Source organism: Marmota marmota, unplaced genomic scaffold (assembly GCF_001458135.2).
Source record: "Marmota marmota marmota unplaced genomic scaffold, marMar, whole genome shotgun sequence".
NCBI classification, from domain to species: domain Eukaryota; kingdom Metazoa; phylum Chordata; class Mammalia; order Rodentia; family Sciuridae; genus Marmota; species Marmota marmota.
The window spans coordinates 11473569-11491339 of NW_026000119.1; the positions used below are offsets into that span (position 1 = coordinate 11473569).

The 17771-nt window shown below is 39.8% G+C and overlaps 1 long non-coding RNA gene across 1 annotated transcript; it reads right to left on the reverse strand.

Moving 5' to 3' along the window:
* Nucleotides 1-1242: 1242 nt before the first annotated feature.
* On the reverse strand, nt 1243-7982 carry LOC125611078. Its single transcript, XR_007341205.1, has 3 exons — nt 4976-7982; nt 3193-3304; nt 1243-1894 (listed from the first exon to the last, which is right to left on the reverse strand). It is a non-coding gene; the product is annotated as an uncharacterized LOC125611078 (long non-coding RNA).
* Nucleotides 7983-17771: the final 9789 nt, after the last annotated feature.

The following is a 17771-nucleotide window of genomic DNA, read 5'->3' on the forward strand; positions in this document are numbered from 1 at the left end:
AGCCCAGGGATGCAATTACCCCAGTGCACTGTTTACTGATCCCAAAGAAAGAACTTGGATGACTCAAAAGGGAGGTTTTGCACAATTTATTACTCATACTTTTCATGGCAACAGACTGTACACACCACACCTACAAACAGGGGGAATATATGGGATAAGTTGCATGCCCACTGTACAGGTGAATTTCTCAGTTGTTTTATGAGTATATTTCTTTAGCGTACAATAAGTGTCATTCTGTTCAGGTCCTCTTCTAAAGATTGAAGATAAAGGAAGTGGCCAGCTTCCCCTCTCCATTTCTTTCATCATCACATTCTTTGGAGGTCTTCTCTTACTACAAGCTTTCCCAGGCATTGATTAGAATTTAATCCAATATTCCACCCCTTCAGTGCCTCAGAAGCCCCTTCATATCTCTCACAATCTAATATTGTTTTATGTGTTAAAAAAAAAATCCCTTGGGGCAGGGTTCCAGAGGTAAATTGCATCTATATCTTAAAATAGCAGTACAAAGAGCAAGAACCTATCAGCAAACATGCTAAGGTACTTAAGATGGCTTTAATTTGTTTAGACACATGGGTTTAAGTGTGAGTAATTATGTCCATTATCAGATGTATACATGCAGCATTCTGTCCCTAAGGCTGCACATACAACACTTTGGGCAGCCACAAGAACAACACCATCTTATTTTGTAAAGCTTCCTTTCTTATCCTAGTAGTTTCCTCAGTTATCAAATTATGGCATGTTTAGTCTCATTAAGAATGAGAGGCTGGGGTTGTGGCTCAGAGGTAGAGTGCTCACCTACCATGCGTGAAGCACTGGGTTCGATCCTCAACACCACATCAAAATAAAACAAAGATATTGCATCCACCTATAACTAAAAAATAAATATTAAAAAATTAAAAAAAAAAAAAAAAAAAGAATGAGAGCACCAGGCGCTATGGCACACACATGTAATCCCAGCAGATCAGGAAACTGAGACAGGAGGATTTCGAGTTCAAAGCCAGCCTCAGCAACTTAGCAAGGCCCTAACTCAGTGAGACCCTGTCTCTAAATAAAATACAAAAAAAGGGGGCGGCTGGGGATGTGGCTCTGTGATTGAGTGCCCCAGGGTACCATACCCAGTGCCAAAAAAAAAAAAAAAAACCTGAGCAGTGTGGGAGGCTAAATCAAGACTTAAGCTTCTACATCAATCACTGTAGTTTGTGGGGAAAGATAATCTAATGATTAAAACCACCAGATGGCATGGCAGGGCCTTTATGCTACTCCATTTACTAGGTGTGTGTGTGGCAAAAGAGGCAAAACTTGGGCTGAGATCAAAACCATCCCCATGTACATTGTCCTGTCCAGTGGTAAGGTAGGTAAGGCCATCCATAGAGCCCACATATACACAGTTCATCCCATGGCAGGGGAAAAGCCCCATGAGTAACAAGGGATGATGGATGAGTTGACTGTTTTCTCACACAGACATGGAGGCATAAAACCTGCCTTCTTTTTATCATGACCCTACAGGGTGATGCAAAGGAAAGTTTACTTTTTAACTCTAACCTGAATTGCTACCTCATATAAAAGTCCATTCCATATACAAGTATACCCAGGTACTTGAGAGAAATTTAATGTCTCCAATCAAAGCAAACGTTTTTCTCTTTAGTGTAATCACATGAAGGCCATTTTTGCAGGCAGTCTAGTCAGTGTCAGCCAAGTCTATTCCATCTCATTTCCAGGTTAAGATATCCAGGGAAGTTCTTGTGCTGCACTCAGAGTTCTGAGCAGATCCAACAGTTATTCTGGTTAGCATGATGTGCAACTTCCATTACTCAGTCCAGGAATAAACCTGTTGTTTATAGGTTTATTGTTAAGCAGTTGCTTAAACCTATTGTTTAGCAACCTTGTTGTTAACCTGTGGAGAATATGACAAATGTTTAATAAACACCAATAATAGCAAAGCAGCTCCATGAGGCAATATAGCGGCTATTATATGATCTTTACTATATGGTCCTTACAGCTTTGTCCATAAATTAGCCTACATGGCAAGTGTACCATATCAACCTGTTTGCACTTGAGGGGTATAGAAGGAACAAGACAACTCTGGAATATATAACTGCCATAAACTGATACAAAATTTTCCTCAAGCCAGGCACGGTGGTGCAAGCCTGTAACCTCAACAGCTAGGGAGGCTGAGATAGGAGAATCACAAGTTCAAAGCCAGCCTCAGCAACAGTGAGGTACTAGGCAACTCAGTGAGACCCTGTCTCTAAATAAAATACTTAACAGGGCTGGGATATAGCTCAGTGGTCAAGTGCTCCTTAGTTCAATCCCCAGTACCTCTCCCCCCCACCAAATTTTTTTTCCTCAGGTGATAATGCCAAGAGTATCATCACCTGTACTTGTGAGTGCCAGGGTCCCAACATTGTAGGTTTTACTTTTACATTTAGCCATTCTTCCTCCCTACAAGGAACCAGAAGGCAAACCACTGGAGGTGGTTACTTGTACAGTCCATGGCCAACTAATGCTCCTTGTCTACCAGGTAATATCTTGAAGAGCCAGCAACGGTAAATTGTTACTTGTGCCCAGGCCAGTTTAAGAAAATGTTCAGTGGATGTCCACTTTATCTGTAACCCCAACCCTGGCAGCCATAGGCAAGATAACATAGAAACAGCTGCAGGCAGCTGATATCTGGGTTTCTCATAAGGAAAACCCAGCCCTGCATAGAGTCATTCTCAGTCCTTATGGCTTGTTTCAGCAGGCCATTCATTATTTCAGTTAATACAGCTCCTGTTGTATTGCATGGCAGGTGGAAAATTCATAGTATGTCCCAGTCTTGAACCCATTGCTGTATGGGTTCAAGACCTATGAAATGAGTTCCTTGGTCATTGTTAATTCCTGTGGTATGCTACACATGGCAGTCAACCAGGTCAATCCCTTAATAATTGCCTTTTGATTGGCTTTTTTTGCTGTGGAAGACTGCACCAAGTCTGTTACAGTGGCCACACAAGTTAATGCATATTTGTCCCTTTCTGATAATGGGAGAAGGCCAATGTAGTCTATCTGCCATTGCTGAAGAGGGACATCACCTCACTTGATATACCACTTGGTAGCACTCAGTTGTTGTGGATAGTGATAACAGACCACAGGAAGACAGTTTCTAGCTGCAGCAACAACATCATACATCTTTATGGGTGTGTCACAGCTACTCACATAATCTTCCAACCTGCATTCTTTAATCTATGATTTAGCCAAGGGGCAACTTCTCCTGCAGGGGTTTGCTCTAGTCATTTTATCTTTGCCAGTTAGTCAGCCTCATCATTTCCTGTAAATCAGAGAGAACAATGGCAATTACATGGTATATTGTAACAATTTTGGTTTGGGCACAACACCAAATATCTTCTCATATCTGCCATTTATCATCCACTATTGTTGCCACTGAGACAGTCACATTGTTAAGTCTTCTGAATATGTCCCTACTATCTGTAAAGATAGCTAATGGCCCACTTTGGTGAACAATAGACATCCGTATCACTTACAATTCAGCCCACTAGTTGCTGTTTCCTTGTCATCAATCAATCAATTTCCTTCATCAATTCACAATATCAGTCACTGGATGAGAGGCTACAGCTGTCCACTCTGGGGGTTTCCTTTTGCTGATCCATCAGTATACTAGGCTTGCTCTGACGTTGGAGAATGGCCTTCTTGTATGGGTGAAGGGAGTAAAGGTGTGTCTTATAATGTTTCATCCTGTTATTCTACATATGTGATTGGTCCCAGGAACTGTTGACTGAGAGGCAAAGTGTTGTCTATTCCTTGCTGTCAAAGGTATTTGCAATATTTCCTAGTGGTTGCCGTCTGAGCTACTCCCAATTATGGAACCTTGGTCATTTGATGTAGCCATTCACTTGTTACCAAAAGCTTAGTCCTTGTCCTCAATGCCAATCTAGTGATGAAGACAATCACTGATGAAGCAAGGCTTCTCTCAGTGAGACCCTGTCTCTAAATAAAATATATTTAAAAAGTGGCTGAGAATGTGTGTCTCAGTGGTTGAGTACCCCAGGGTTCCATCCCCAGTACAAAAAAAAAAAAAAAAAGAACCTGAGCCGTGTGGGAGGCTAAATCAAGACTTAAGCATTTGAGAAAAACAAGTTTCATTTATTTGCGAGCAAAGGAGAAACACAGGGGACTCCTGTCCTAGAAGTTGTGTATCTGCTTGTCAGGGGGAACAGAAGGCTTTTATAAAGGTGATTCAAAGGCCAAAAAATTCCAGTTCAACCTTGTCAGGGACCATAATTCACTTATGACCCTGAGAGAGCGCAGTTTCTTAGGTCAGTCCCAAGGCCTAAATAACTTTATTCCTCTGGCATGTGTATTCAAAGACAGGTAGCATGACCTAAGATGGCCTTGTTTCCCCAAAGGTTAGGAAGGTGGAGAGGGAGAAGAGAAAAGGGGGGAAAACATCAGTTTTAAAATAAGCCACAGTGGCAGAGCAGCAAGTGAACTCCTGTTACGCCTAGATAGGCGGTCACAACCATAGCTAGTGATGGGCTCCATGGCTAAGAAGGCAGCACAAGTAGCACACTGTTGTTTTTCTAACAATTTTAGCATTCCTCTGCCTACTTCCATACTGTGACCAACATCCAATGAGTGTCGTATGTCCCTTAATCCACTGCCATAAGCTTCATCAAAAGCCATCTGGAGTGACATGGGTGGTAAGCACAGCAGGTTTCCATGTCTAGTGTCCAAGGGCTTGTGCCTGCTTGACTATTGGTTTGGCTTGATTAAACAAATGCCTCAGTATGCCAGTCAGAACAGTTCCTGTACCCCTTCTAAACAAATTATAGAATTGTAGTAATAACTGAGCCAGATGAAGGATGAAACTCCTCCAATAACCTAGTAACACCATAAATTTTTGCATTTGCTTTACTGTATTTGAAAAGTGGAAACACCTAAATTTTATCTATCACAGCCTGAGATATAACTTTTGTCTTACCTGACCAGACAAAGCCCAAGAATTTCACTGATAAGCCATGACCCTGCACTTTGTTGGAGTTCACAGTCTACTCTCTTCTTTGCAAATGAGGCAAAATCACGTGAGTATCCTTGGTGAGCACTGAAAGAAAATCTGATGTGATAATTATATAAACATTTTTACCAGTTCATGTTGGCAGCAGGTTTTTTACCATATCATGACATAAGATGATGTGATGGAGACATACTCCAGATAAGATTGTAAACATCTATTATCCATCCTCTCCCATGAAGACAAATGAGTCTTGACCCTCAGACACTTCATCTATTCCAAAGAAGGCATTAGCAAGGTCTAATACACAATGATAAATTCCCTTCTAGAATGGTGGCTACATTGGCAATGGCTGCATAATGTGAGTGGATCACATTATTTAATTCCCTGTACTCCACTGTCACGTACTAAGCTCTATTGGGGTTTCTTACTGTTTATGAAGGAAATTTAAAAGGACTGTGGTTTGGAAAAATTGTGTTTACTTTAGCCAATTTACATATAGTGTCCATTATCTCTTGGGGGCCAACATGAAGACATAGTTTGGGGGGGCAACAATTCAGCAGGGTACAGGCAAAAACGGGGAGTGTTTAGCAAGCCTTCTTAATGTTGGCTTTATAGTGGATGCATGCTTAATCACCTCGCAATGCAAACAGAATTCCCCTATGATAGTTTGTAGGCATTTACCCCACAATATATCAATACCTATTAAATATTCACCAATGCAATCTGTGAACAAAGGGTAGGGTGATGACATCAGGAGAAAGAGTTAAGGCTGGGCAGATAGGGAAATGGGCCACTGGTTAACCTCTTGGGCAATAGAGCACAAACAGTACCTGCAAATATTTGCTAAGAAATGTACAAAAATGTTATTTAAAAATCAGGAATATGTGACTAGGATTCATGCCTCTCCAAAAAGGAAAAATGCCCAGTTGATATTTTGATTGGACTAAAGGCTGCATGAATACCTCTTGGACACTGAATGCCTTACCCAGGATTGGGCAGGGGGCTGACTTCCTTAACCCTGTAGATTTATATACACTCCAAGACAATAGCTACTCTTCGGTATCCCTCTCTTGGGACCCCTCCCTCTTTGAGAGCTCTGCTTTCTTTCTATTACCCCAATAAATCCTGTACTTTGCTCTCACCCTTGTGTCCATGAATTTTATTCTTCAAATTCATGAGATAAAGAACCCAACCCCATCATGCTCCATGCTGCAGTGGAAGGCAGGCATCTAAGCCTTGGTGTCAATGTTATAGCTCAGCTCTCACTGTTTTCCAACATATCGGTCAAGAGCAGTTTACCTGCCTGAGACTTTGACAGGATTACTATATATCAATACACATTCAGATCCTGTGTCCACCAGTGCTGTTACTCTCTGAATATTCTTTGAAGACCAATGTACTGCCAATTCTACATATGGCCTCCCATCCAGAGACATGGCTCAGACCCAAGAACCTTCACTTTTCCCCTAGTTCTCCCCTACCCAAGGACTCAAAGACTCCCCGGGGAAAGCTGTGGTCTCTGCTTTCATTACATCTCCTAATAGAAGAGGCTTCTCTTTGTCTCTTTTTGGAGTTGAAGTCCATTCTGACTTTCTGACATCTTCATTTTTCTCATTGAGAGATAATGACTGAAATCTCTTGTCCTTTGGTCATTGCTTCCACAAGCATACCAGGGTTGCCTTAGATTGTTTATCTATTTTCCTTTCATCTACTCTTGCTACTATTAAGTTCACCTGAATCTGTTTACGATAGACTTAAAGAGATTCTTCTAGGCTCCTGTTTTCTGCTGCAACTTCCTTTTTCCCTTAGATCTGTTATCAGTTGTGTTACTTGCTGGAGGAGTTGCCCTACTAATGGGGATAATACTGCTACTAGGACACCCCAAATGGATGGAGGGGCTGTGTGTAACACTGCATCCCTCATCCTGACAGTAAAAGTCATACTGCTGGTCCTGGAAAAGACTGCACATAAATAACATGTTTCATTCCCAGTTCCCACAGATAGCTCTGTAGCTCCTCCATAGAGGCCCAGATGCCTCTAGGCATAGGATATCTCCAAAATTTAAACATGTATTGCAAGTGGCAAGAGGCAGCTGAGCTAGTAATGACCCTACACTTTTATCAGTAGCATTGGTGTAAAGCTGCTGACATAAAGCAGCGTAAGCCATTTTAGACAATTACATACCATTCACTATAATCCCATCTGCTTCTCTGTTGCACAAGTAGAGTAGCCATGCAGGTACTTGCTTTTGTTTTCTGCCTGAACTTGGACCCCAGTTCTGCTGGCTCTGCCTGAGTGTACAGTTTCATGGCGGTAGGTAAATCTCTTTCTGGAATGGGGAGCAGACTGGATCAGCCACCTCAGGCCACTCCTGCTGGTTCTTTAAATTTTGGACCATCACTGCTTCCTGCTATTATATCTTCATCCTCCACTTCAATTTCTGAGTCTCTGGCACTAGTGGACTCCCTGAGTGGGTCCCACATCTGAGGGTCCCAATTTTCTCTAGTCACCCATGCCTTCCTATGGGATATGGGCCTGTGATGTCCATTCAGTTTGGCATAAAGGTAAGCTATGACCTGTAGACACTTACCTGCAGATTCTATGCACTGCAACAGCTTATCTTTGCTGTCAACCTGTGCTAAACAGGCCTCTCTTTCTAGTTCTTTCTATACTCTACAGAGTTAAACCTGCGTGACTGACTCCCAGTCTGTGTCTCACTTTAATTCACACAGCAGGGACTTTGCCACCAAGGGAGTAGCACTGTTGGATTCCTTTCACTTTCCTATGATTACCTTGAATTTCTTTTGCTTTTCTGTGACTACTTTAGGTGCTGCTTCCCACATTTGTGGCACCTCTTCTTGTGTTTTCAGAGCATCCCTATACTCACATGGTAGTCCCCACCCCTCCAATGGGAAGCTACCTCAAACTACATGGAGGCTTATGGCCAGTCAGAGATTTCCCCCACAGACCCATGCCCTTTCCCAACTCTGGGAAACACATCCTCTTTTGGGACCCCACTGACTCTGCCAATTGTTCAGTCCCAGAGCTGAAAATGTCCCAGCATTAGTAGTTTTACTAATCCTAAAGAAAGAACTTGGAGCTGGGTGCAGTGGTTCACACTTGTAGTCCTAGCAACTTGGGAGGCTAAGGCAGGAAGATTCCAGATTCAAAGAGAGTCTCAGCAACTTAGCGAGTCCTTAAGCAACTTAGCAAGGCCCTGTCTCAAAATAAAAGACAAAAAGGGCTGGAAGGGCTGGGGATGTGGTTCAGTGGTTAAGTGCCTGGTACAGAAAGAAAGAAAGGCAGGAGTGGGAGCGGGGGCAGAGAGAGAGAGAGAAGGAGAGGGAGGGAAGGAGAGGGAGGGAGGGAGGGGCGGGAGGATGAAAGAACTAGGAGAACTCAACAGGGAAGCTGGGAAGTTTTAGACATTTTATTACTCATGCAATTCTGTGGGCAGCAGGCTAAGATAATATAGAGGGCTGAACCATGCCTACAAGCAGAGGGAATATGTAGGATTGGCTGCATGCCCGCTGTGCAGGTAGAATTCCTCAGATGTTTTATGAGCGCATTCCTTTATTTTCCAACCAAGGTCACTCTGCTTTGATGCCCACCTAAAGATTGGAGATAAGGGCACTTCCCAATGCCCAGCTTCCCCTATTTCCTTTATTATCACAGTCTTTGGAATTCTTGTCTTACTGCAAGCTTTCCTAAGCACTGATTAGTGCTGAACCCAACAGTTGGATGAGGTCCTCTTTCCAAGAAGTTTACTTTCTGAGAGAGGGAAATAATAAACAAGTAAATGAATTGGAAATTCCAATTCCAGGATTGTGTGAAAGTACTATAAAAATACTAAAAAGAAAATAGATAACTTGTTATGGAAGATAATTAGCAAGGCAGATGTGACCACTTTCAATTTCAGGGTAGAAGTATCAAAGACTTTTCTGAAAAGGTCACACAGTTGAACAGAGACCTAAGGACATGAGGGTGCCAACCTTGGAAATGCTGGCAAAAGAGCATTCCAGGAAGAGAGGATTATAGATTGAATACATCCCTGAGGTACAAAAGTTTGACCATAATTAGGAAACAGAAAGGCCAACATAGTAAAGCATATAATCTAGGGGAATGATAATCTGCAAGGCAGCTGGAGAGTGGGCCAATGCATAGACACTGCTGGATGCTTTCCAACACGTTTTCTTTTTTCTAAGTTACATGTAGAAAATGGTTTAGTTCAAAATTTAACTTCCATATGTTCCCCGTAGCTAAAGGGAACCATATGACCCTTTCTGTTCAATGAGATCAGAGTGAAAGTCTACTGTGTGGTTCTTTTGGGAAAGATACTGTTTTCCTCATGAAGAGGCACTGACTCCTTTTGCAAGTACCATTTGCGCTTTCCTGTTTCACCTCCATCTTTTATTCCTGCTTGAAAGGAGGGCAGATATCCTAGAGAAGGAGCAACTGCCTTAAGACCATAATGACAAAAGCCACACGGTGTGGGATGGCACTATCCAAGAAGGAACCTGAGTCCTTAATGATTTCCACAAGTAGGAGCACTATCCCTGAACATCCTGCTGCCGAACTGAAGAAAATAAACTCCAATTTGACAAAGTGAATAAGATTGCGTTTGTTTAAAGTCCTGACACAAGAGCTAACCATACAAGGCCTTACAGATCATGGTAACACAGAGTTATCCAAGAGCAATGAGAAGCCATTAAAACTCCACTTTATTCTTCACAACATAGAGAAGTAAGTATTATAAAAGTATAAACAGCATCATCAGGATGGGATGTGTTACTCAGTTTTCTGCTATTGTAACAAATAACTGGAATAAATCAAGTTATAAGGAAGAAAGATTTATTTTGGCTCATGGTTTCAAAAGTTTCAGTCCACATTTGGGTGGTCTCACCGCTTTGGATCCTGTAGGGAGGCAGCCCGTTAAGGCAGGGAGAACATGGTGAAACAACCTGTTCACCTAAAGGCCAGATGCAAAAGAGCGAGAGGAAAAGGAAAAAAACAGGATCTCAGTATCCTCTTTGAGGGCATATGCCTGATGGCTTAACTTCCTTTCTTGAGGCTCCACCTCCTAAAGGTTGTATTCCCTCCCATGACCCCTCAGGCTGGGGACCAAGCCTTTAATACAAGAGTTCTGTGGGATATCCAAAATTCAAACTATAGCAGAACAGACAGTCTGATTACTGGATTCTTAATACTTGCTTCCACTGCTATCATCTCTTCCTTCTTTCCATCATCTACTGGGTCAGAGGCAATTTTCTTCCCCCTCTTTCTTTCTTGTGGCAAGAATTTTCTTCATATGGTCTATGTTCATTCAATCAGGGAAAACTTCGCACATACTGGTCCTGCTTCTTGTTAGTGCATGCTGAAAGAATTTTGAAATCCTTTCTCAATTGACAAAGCCTCACTTTCAAGATTAATCCTGTGGTAGAGACTCAAAAACTCCCATTTGACAGACATGTCTTTGTTCTAATTCATATCTGACCTTCCCTCTGAAACACCGAAACCATTATTTCAATGGATGGGGTGCCTCAGGCAAATAAGATATTGGGAATATTTAAAAATACATCAAAAAACATTTCAAAAACATTAAACTTAAGCTATTTTGCATTTTGAGCAAATTGTAATTTGAGCAAATTATTTAACTTCTCCACACCTATAAAATGAGGAGATATGGGGGCTGGGGATGTGGCTCAAGCGGTAGCGCGCTCGCCCGGCATGCGTGCAGCCAGGGTTCGATCCTCAGCACCACATACAAACAAAGATGTTGTGTCCGCCGAAAAACTAAAAAATAAATATTTTTTTAAAAATGAGGAGATATGGTCCTTGACATCATAGAACTATGAGAATTATTAAAGATGATGATTTGTAAAAATATCTAACAAAAAATTGTAATTATTCTTTTCAAGCATTTACAATGCAGTCTCTGCTATTTGCTCTGTACTTTACACATATTACCACATTTAGCAGGACATCTGGTATACTGGCCCTTACTTTAGAGATGAGAATAAAGACTCAAAGAACTTAAAAATATATATAACTTGCCAAAGTTATGCAACCTACCTAATAATTTGTAGGACCAGATATATTAATTTTCTTTGACTACTGTAACAAGTTATCACAGATTTGTAGTTTAGCTATTTTTTACCCCCACTACTGGGAATCAAATCTAGAGCCTTGCACATGCCAGGCAAGCACTCTACCACTGAGCTATATCTTCAACACCTTACAAATTTGCAGTTTAAAACAACATACCTTAATTCTTTCACAGTTCAGAAGACTGGAAATCTGAAATCGATTCCACAGTGCCAAAATCTGCTCTGTTCTTTGTCTTCCATCTTCTGAGGCCAGCCAGCATCCATGGCTTATAGTCACATCACTCCAATTTCTGGTTTTGTGGTCATATTGACTTCCTCCTTTTATGTTTCTACCTGTTTTATAAGGACACGTGGCTTCCCAGCTAATTCATGATAATATCACCATCTCAATAATACTATTACAGGTTAGGTAATACTACAGGTTCCAGAGATTTGGACCTCACATCTTTTGGTGTCATCACTCTGTGTACTATGCCAAGATTAAAATTTAGGTCTATATGTTCTAAGCCCAATTTCCTAACCATGTATTTGTTCACTATTTATTAATCACCTGATATGTGCAAGCACTGTGGTAGATACTGAGTTGTAATGGTTAGCAAAACCCACCACCATTGGTGGATTGAGGCAGCCCCCATCAGCCTGCAGGTTAACTGGAGAGATAAATATTGGTAAAAATCACCTAAATAAATACCAGGTTGCAAATATGATACATGTTGTTTTGAGAGGTTCATGGTGCTCTGAGAATAGGTGTTGGGGAAATTTGGCCTTGTGTGGCAATGTTCCACATGAGAACTAACACTTAAGATGAGATCTGAAGGAAGAATGGGAGTCCTCAGACATAAAATGAGAAGAAGCAAAAGCCCTTATGTAGTTCTGCTAGGAGCACTTCTGGCATATTTAAGTGCTCAGAAAATCAAGTTCCCTCCTTCATTCCCCTCCCTTCTTTAGGAAATCTGTCAGGGCAGCTGCAGGGTTATGACTACAGTGGGGCTGTAAAATATTCAGTTTTTTGAGAGTCTTTTTAATTCACACTCTATGCAACATTCTGTAGTCTTTGGAAGTAATAGTTATCAGTGTAAATTTTAACTAATTTTTCATGTGTCTTGCTTCAGCAAGACAGGAACTAAAAAATAAACTCAGTGTGCTATGTATAGTGACAAGCATTTTATCAATGCTGTTAGTGCTCTAAGATGGGACTGAGACATGATCAAGGACATTCCCAGAGACCAAAAGATAATCCATTATCAGGACTTTTTTTTTTTTTTTATGAGTGATACTGGACATTTTGAACATATGCTTCTTTAAACTATGTGCTATAATATTTTAGTAAGATTCTTGGGTAAATCTTATAGTTACTAAAGTACATGTCCATTTGACTGAAATGTGTACTGAGGCTCTCTGTGTTTCCCTCTTTATGTACTCTTACAGGAAGTGTGATGTATACTTTCTTTGATAGATCACATTTGGACCAGCAGCAGGATGCACAGAAGCACCCCTGGCTGATTCTGTCAACTATTAGATCTAAAGAAAAGGGCAAGCCTGAAAAATACATTCACCTGGCTACACTTGACACCTAGAAGGTTTCTAGTTTTAAAAAACCATTCAGCTCCGTTAGATTTGTCAGTCTATACTAAAAAGTACTTTTTAAAAAATGAAGGTTATTTAGGTTGATCTTCATTACCTGCCATTTGAAAAATTGCAAGTGACAGAATAAGCAGGGTTAGAAAAAAAATCAGCAAGTGAAGAGGAAATTTAAACCATTCTTTACTTTTAGTAATTTTTATTTAACTAAGTTTTCCAAATATTAGTCTTATTTTTAAACCCATGGATTTTAACTGTAGTTTGTTTTCACATTTGTCCCTAACATTAATAGCAGGGAATAGAGAGCAGTTATTTTAAATTTCAAGTTACAGCCTCCTCAATGTATGAATTTGGCAAATTATCTAACCTCCTTGAGCTTTTATTTGCAAAGGGATATGCCAATATTTTGTTTGTAATAAAACATTTATTTGTAGTAAAATAAATTAAAAATATAAAATTCATAGTAGACAGAAAGTAGAAGCTACTAATTTATTAGCCATTGTTATTATTACCATTGTTTTTTTTTACATGTATGTATTTGCTTATTTTTTTTTTTTTTAATTTTTTTTTTATTGGTTGTTCAAAACATTATAAAGCTCTTGACATATCATATTTCATACATTAGATTCAAGTTGGTTATGAACTCCCAATTTTACCCCAAATACAGATTGCAGAATCACATCGGTTACACATCCACATTTTTACATAATGCCCTATTAGTAACTGTTGTATTCTGCTACCTTTCCTATCCTCTACCATCCCCCCTCCCTCCCCTCCCATCTTCTCTCTCTACCCCATCCACTGTAATTCATTTCTCTCCTTGTTTATTTTCCCATTCCCCTCACAACCTCTTATATGTAATTTTGTATAACAATGAGGGTCTCCCTCCATTACCATGCAATTTCCCTTTTCTCTCCCTTTCCCTCCCACCTCATGTCTCTGTTTAATGTTAATCTTTTCTTCCTGCTCTTCCTCCCTGCTCTGTTCTTAGTTGCTCTCATTATATCAAAGAAGACATTTGGTATTTGTTTTTTAGGGATTGGCTAGCTTCACTAAGCATAATCTGCTCTAGTGCCATCCATTTCCCTGCAAATTCTATGATTTTGTCATTTTTTAGTGCTGCGTAATACTCCATGGTATATAAATGCCACATTTTTTTTATCCATTCATCTATTGAAGGGCATCTGGGTTGGTTCCACAGTCTAGCAATTGTGAATTGTGCTGCTATGAACATCGATGTAGCAGTATCCCTGTAGTACGCTCTTTTAAGGTCTTCAGGGAATAGTCCAAGAAGGGCAATAGCTGGGTCAAATGGTGGTTCCATTCCCAGCTTTCCCAGGAATCTCCATACTGCTTTCCAGATTGGCTGCACCAGTTTGCAGTCCCACCAGCAATGTACAAGAGTACCCTTTTCCCCACATCCTCTCCAGCACTTGTTGTTGTTTGACTTCATAATGGCTGCCAATCTTACTGGAGTGAGATGGTATCTTAGAGTGGTTTTGATTTGCATTTCTCTGACTGCTAGAGATGGTGAGCATTTTTTCATGTACTTGTTGATTGATTGTATGTCCTCCTTTAAAAAAAAAAAAAAAAGGTCTTGTTGACTCTATCTCAGATAGTTATTGTGCAAGATAAACTCTTTCAAGGACAATCTTTGCAACTGTTATTATGTGTTACATGAAAGGGATTTCAGGAAATTTGTTTTTGCAGTTGAAAATAAACTTCAAAGTTTTCACTGAAATTTGTTAATAAAATAAAACAAAGTTTATTTTGTTTAACAGCCAATGAAAAACAAAATATGAAATGGCTTTCATACTTTAAGTAAGTAATTTTTGTTCTTTTTAGCAAGTTCCATAAAATTTCATTAGTGACCTCTTAACAGAATTCATAGCTAGAGAAAGAACTGAGAACTATGGGTTTACAACAAATAAAAACTACTGTGTATAGTAGAAAGCATAACACAAGAGCTACCTGAACAAACTTCCGTAGTTATGAGTTCCCATCCCTGCATTGCACCTTATATTTCTCCTATCTAACAGAGTATATGTGCTTTTCATGGTTAACATTTTGAGTACAGCATCTTCCATGTTGAAGCAATACTACATTCCTTTTATTTTAGTAAATTATATATTAAAAAATTACCATTTTAACCATTTTAGTGTATATTTCAGTGACATTGAGTATATTCACATTGTTGTGCAATCATCACCACTCTCCATCTTTGGAAATTTTTCATTTTCCCAAACTGCAACTCTGTACTATTCCCATAACCAACAAAACTCACCTATCTCTCTGAATTTGACTATTCTAGATATCTCATATAAGTCCAATCAATGTTTGTCTTTTTATGGCTTATTTCACTTAAAAAAATAACATGTGGGCTGGGGATGTGGCTCAAGTGGTAGCACGCTCGTCTGGCATGCGTGCGGCCCGGGTTCGATCCTCAGCACCACATACCAACAAAGATGTTGTGTCTGCCAATAACTAAAAAAATAAATAAATAAATAAATATGTTTAAAAAAAAAAAAAAAAAAAAAATAACATGCTTCATCCATTTTGTAGTATGTATCAGAATGTTATTTCCTTTTATAGCTCAGTAATGCTTTGTTGTATATGTAGACACATTTTGTTTATCCGTAAATCCATCAATGGGCATCTGAGTTGTTTCCTCTTTGGGGCTCTTTTGAATAAGGCTACTATGAATATTGGTATACAAATGTCAGTGGGAGTCTCTGCATTCAATTCTTCTTTTTTTAAAAAAAAAAAAAAAAGTCCTTGAAATTGGATCTTGCTATATTTCTCAGGCTAGCCTAGATCTCCTGGATTCATGTGATCCTCTTGCCTCATCCTAATGAGTAGCTGGGACTACAGGCACATACAACCATGCCTATCTCAATTTTTTTTTTTTTAGTATATGCTCAGAAATGGAATTGCTGGATCATATGAATATCATATTTCCTATTAAAAAAAAAAAACCTTAAGAATCATCCCTGAGTCCTTGGTTTTACTAATTTCTAAGCCATTAGTAAAGCCTATCTGGTTTAAACCAGAATGATCTCTCCATATTCCCTCTACTACCATCATCCTATGCCTGTCTACCAGAATCTTTTTCTTGGGCTCCTGAAATAGCTTTCTAATTCACTTCTGTACTTCCTCTTTGCTGCATTTTCCACATGGCTAATAGAGCATTAAAAAAAGAAATACTAATCCAATTACAGTATTCCATTGTTTAAAACCTTTTCAATGGTTTCCTGTTAAGTTTAGAATAACATTCAAATATTTTACCATAACTGACAAGATCAAGCATAGCCTGGCATCTTTTGGAACTTCATTTTACAATACTTTCCTCCTTGTATACTACATCAGACATCCACTGTGCTCCACCCCACATTCTCTTGTCCATATTTTACCCCAGTCATTGCTGCCACAACCAGTTTTTTCAAGGAGTAAACTTATAGCACCTCCACTCAACAACACATCTCTCTCTTTTTGCTCTGGTGCCTTTCAGATGCCAAGGCTGCAAGATACATCAACAAGGACTCAATCTGGTTCCAGAGGCTACTTGTACTACCCAGAGGTTCGAAGGAGTTAACACTCTACGGGGCCACCAATTGAACAATGGAGACCAAAAGCTTGTAGATATAGGTGTTTCTCTTCCATCCTTCAGATGAAAAATTCTGAATACTACATGATTCTTCAGAATCATGAGTCTCAATCGCCCACTGCAGTGACTATATCCATACTACAATCTTTGTACTGATTTTTATTTTTTCCCTTTTGTACACTTTATAGTTCTCCTACTCACTTCCCTGGGATCACTTCATCAGCTCCCTGCTCTGTTTTCCTGAGGTAACCTAGGCTAAGACTAGGGAAGTATGAGACATGCAGGATAGGATTCTGGAACTGGATCCTATCCTGCATGTCTCGTACACCAATAAGGATCTCACTGCAACTGGTTGAGTGGTGATAACTACTGGTATGCAGCAGTGATAAAACAAGTAAGACCTCACTTGTGGCGATGAAGTACAGGTGTTAAGTAAAGCATTGGCTTATGCTGGTGGCATTGGCTTTTGAACAGTATAGGAGAAATCATTCTGCTGAGAAATAGAGGTGATTGACTTTAAGACTTTAGATGTCTTAAAAATGAAAATTACAGAATCAGATCAATTATCTTCTTGAAGTGTGATATTAAATTTGGAAATATTCCATTGCGCTATTTAAAGAAAACCTTACATCATGCAAACCATATGGTAGATGAAATAAAGGATTTAATTGTAGGACTAGGAGATATTCAAAGACTGAATGCACAGCTCTCTAGGTATCTGAGGACAAAGTTTGACCCCTGATAGGAAAAGGTCAGGACTCAGAGCTGGAATTGGAATATATGGTAGAGAACCTAAGAATCTTGAACTTCCAGCATAGATGTGCTGATGAGATTAAATGCAAAGAAGAAAAGACCACATTATGTAGAACTCTCTGAAAGAGGGCAAGGAGTTTTTTTTTATTTTGCATATAATGAGAAGCCTGGAATAAACTAAGAGTGGTAGGTGAAGAAGAGTGTAAGTAAGGCAAAGTTCATGTTTAGGATAGGGAGATAAACCAGGCGTGGTGGTGCATGCCTGTAATCCCAGCAGCTCCGGAGGCTGAGGCAGGAGGATCAAGAGTTTAAAGCCAGCCTCAGCAAAAGCAACTCAGTGAGACCCTATCGCTAAATAAAATACAAAATAGGGCTGGGGATGTGGCTCAGTGGTCCAGTGTCCCTGAGTTCAATACCCACCCCCCCAAAAAAAGATAGAGGATAAGAGTATGTGCCAACTAGAATGATGTGGTGAGGTACTACAAAGGGTTCCAAGTAGATATTGAGGCAGAAAAATTATTTTTGAGCAGAAGGCATTTAAGAATAGGATTTTTTTTCTATTATCTGCCTAAAAGGAGACTCTCTCAAATGAACTCAAGTGAAATAAGTCCTCTCCCAGGGAGCTGTACAACCAAGGAAGATAGATTCTTACCACTGGAGAGAAGTCAACACCACAACTGTGGTTAGTCCATTTTATGCTGCTACAACAGAATACCCA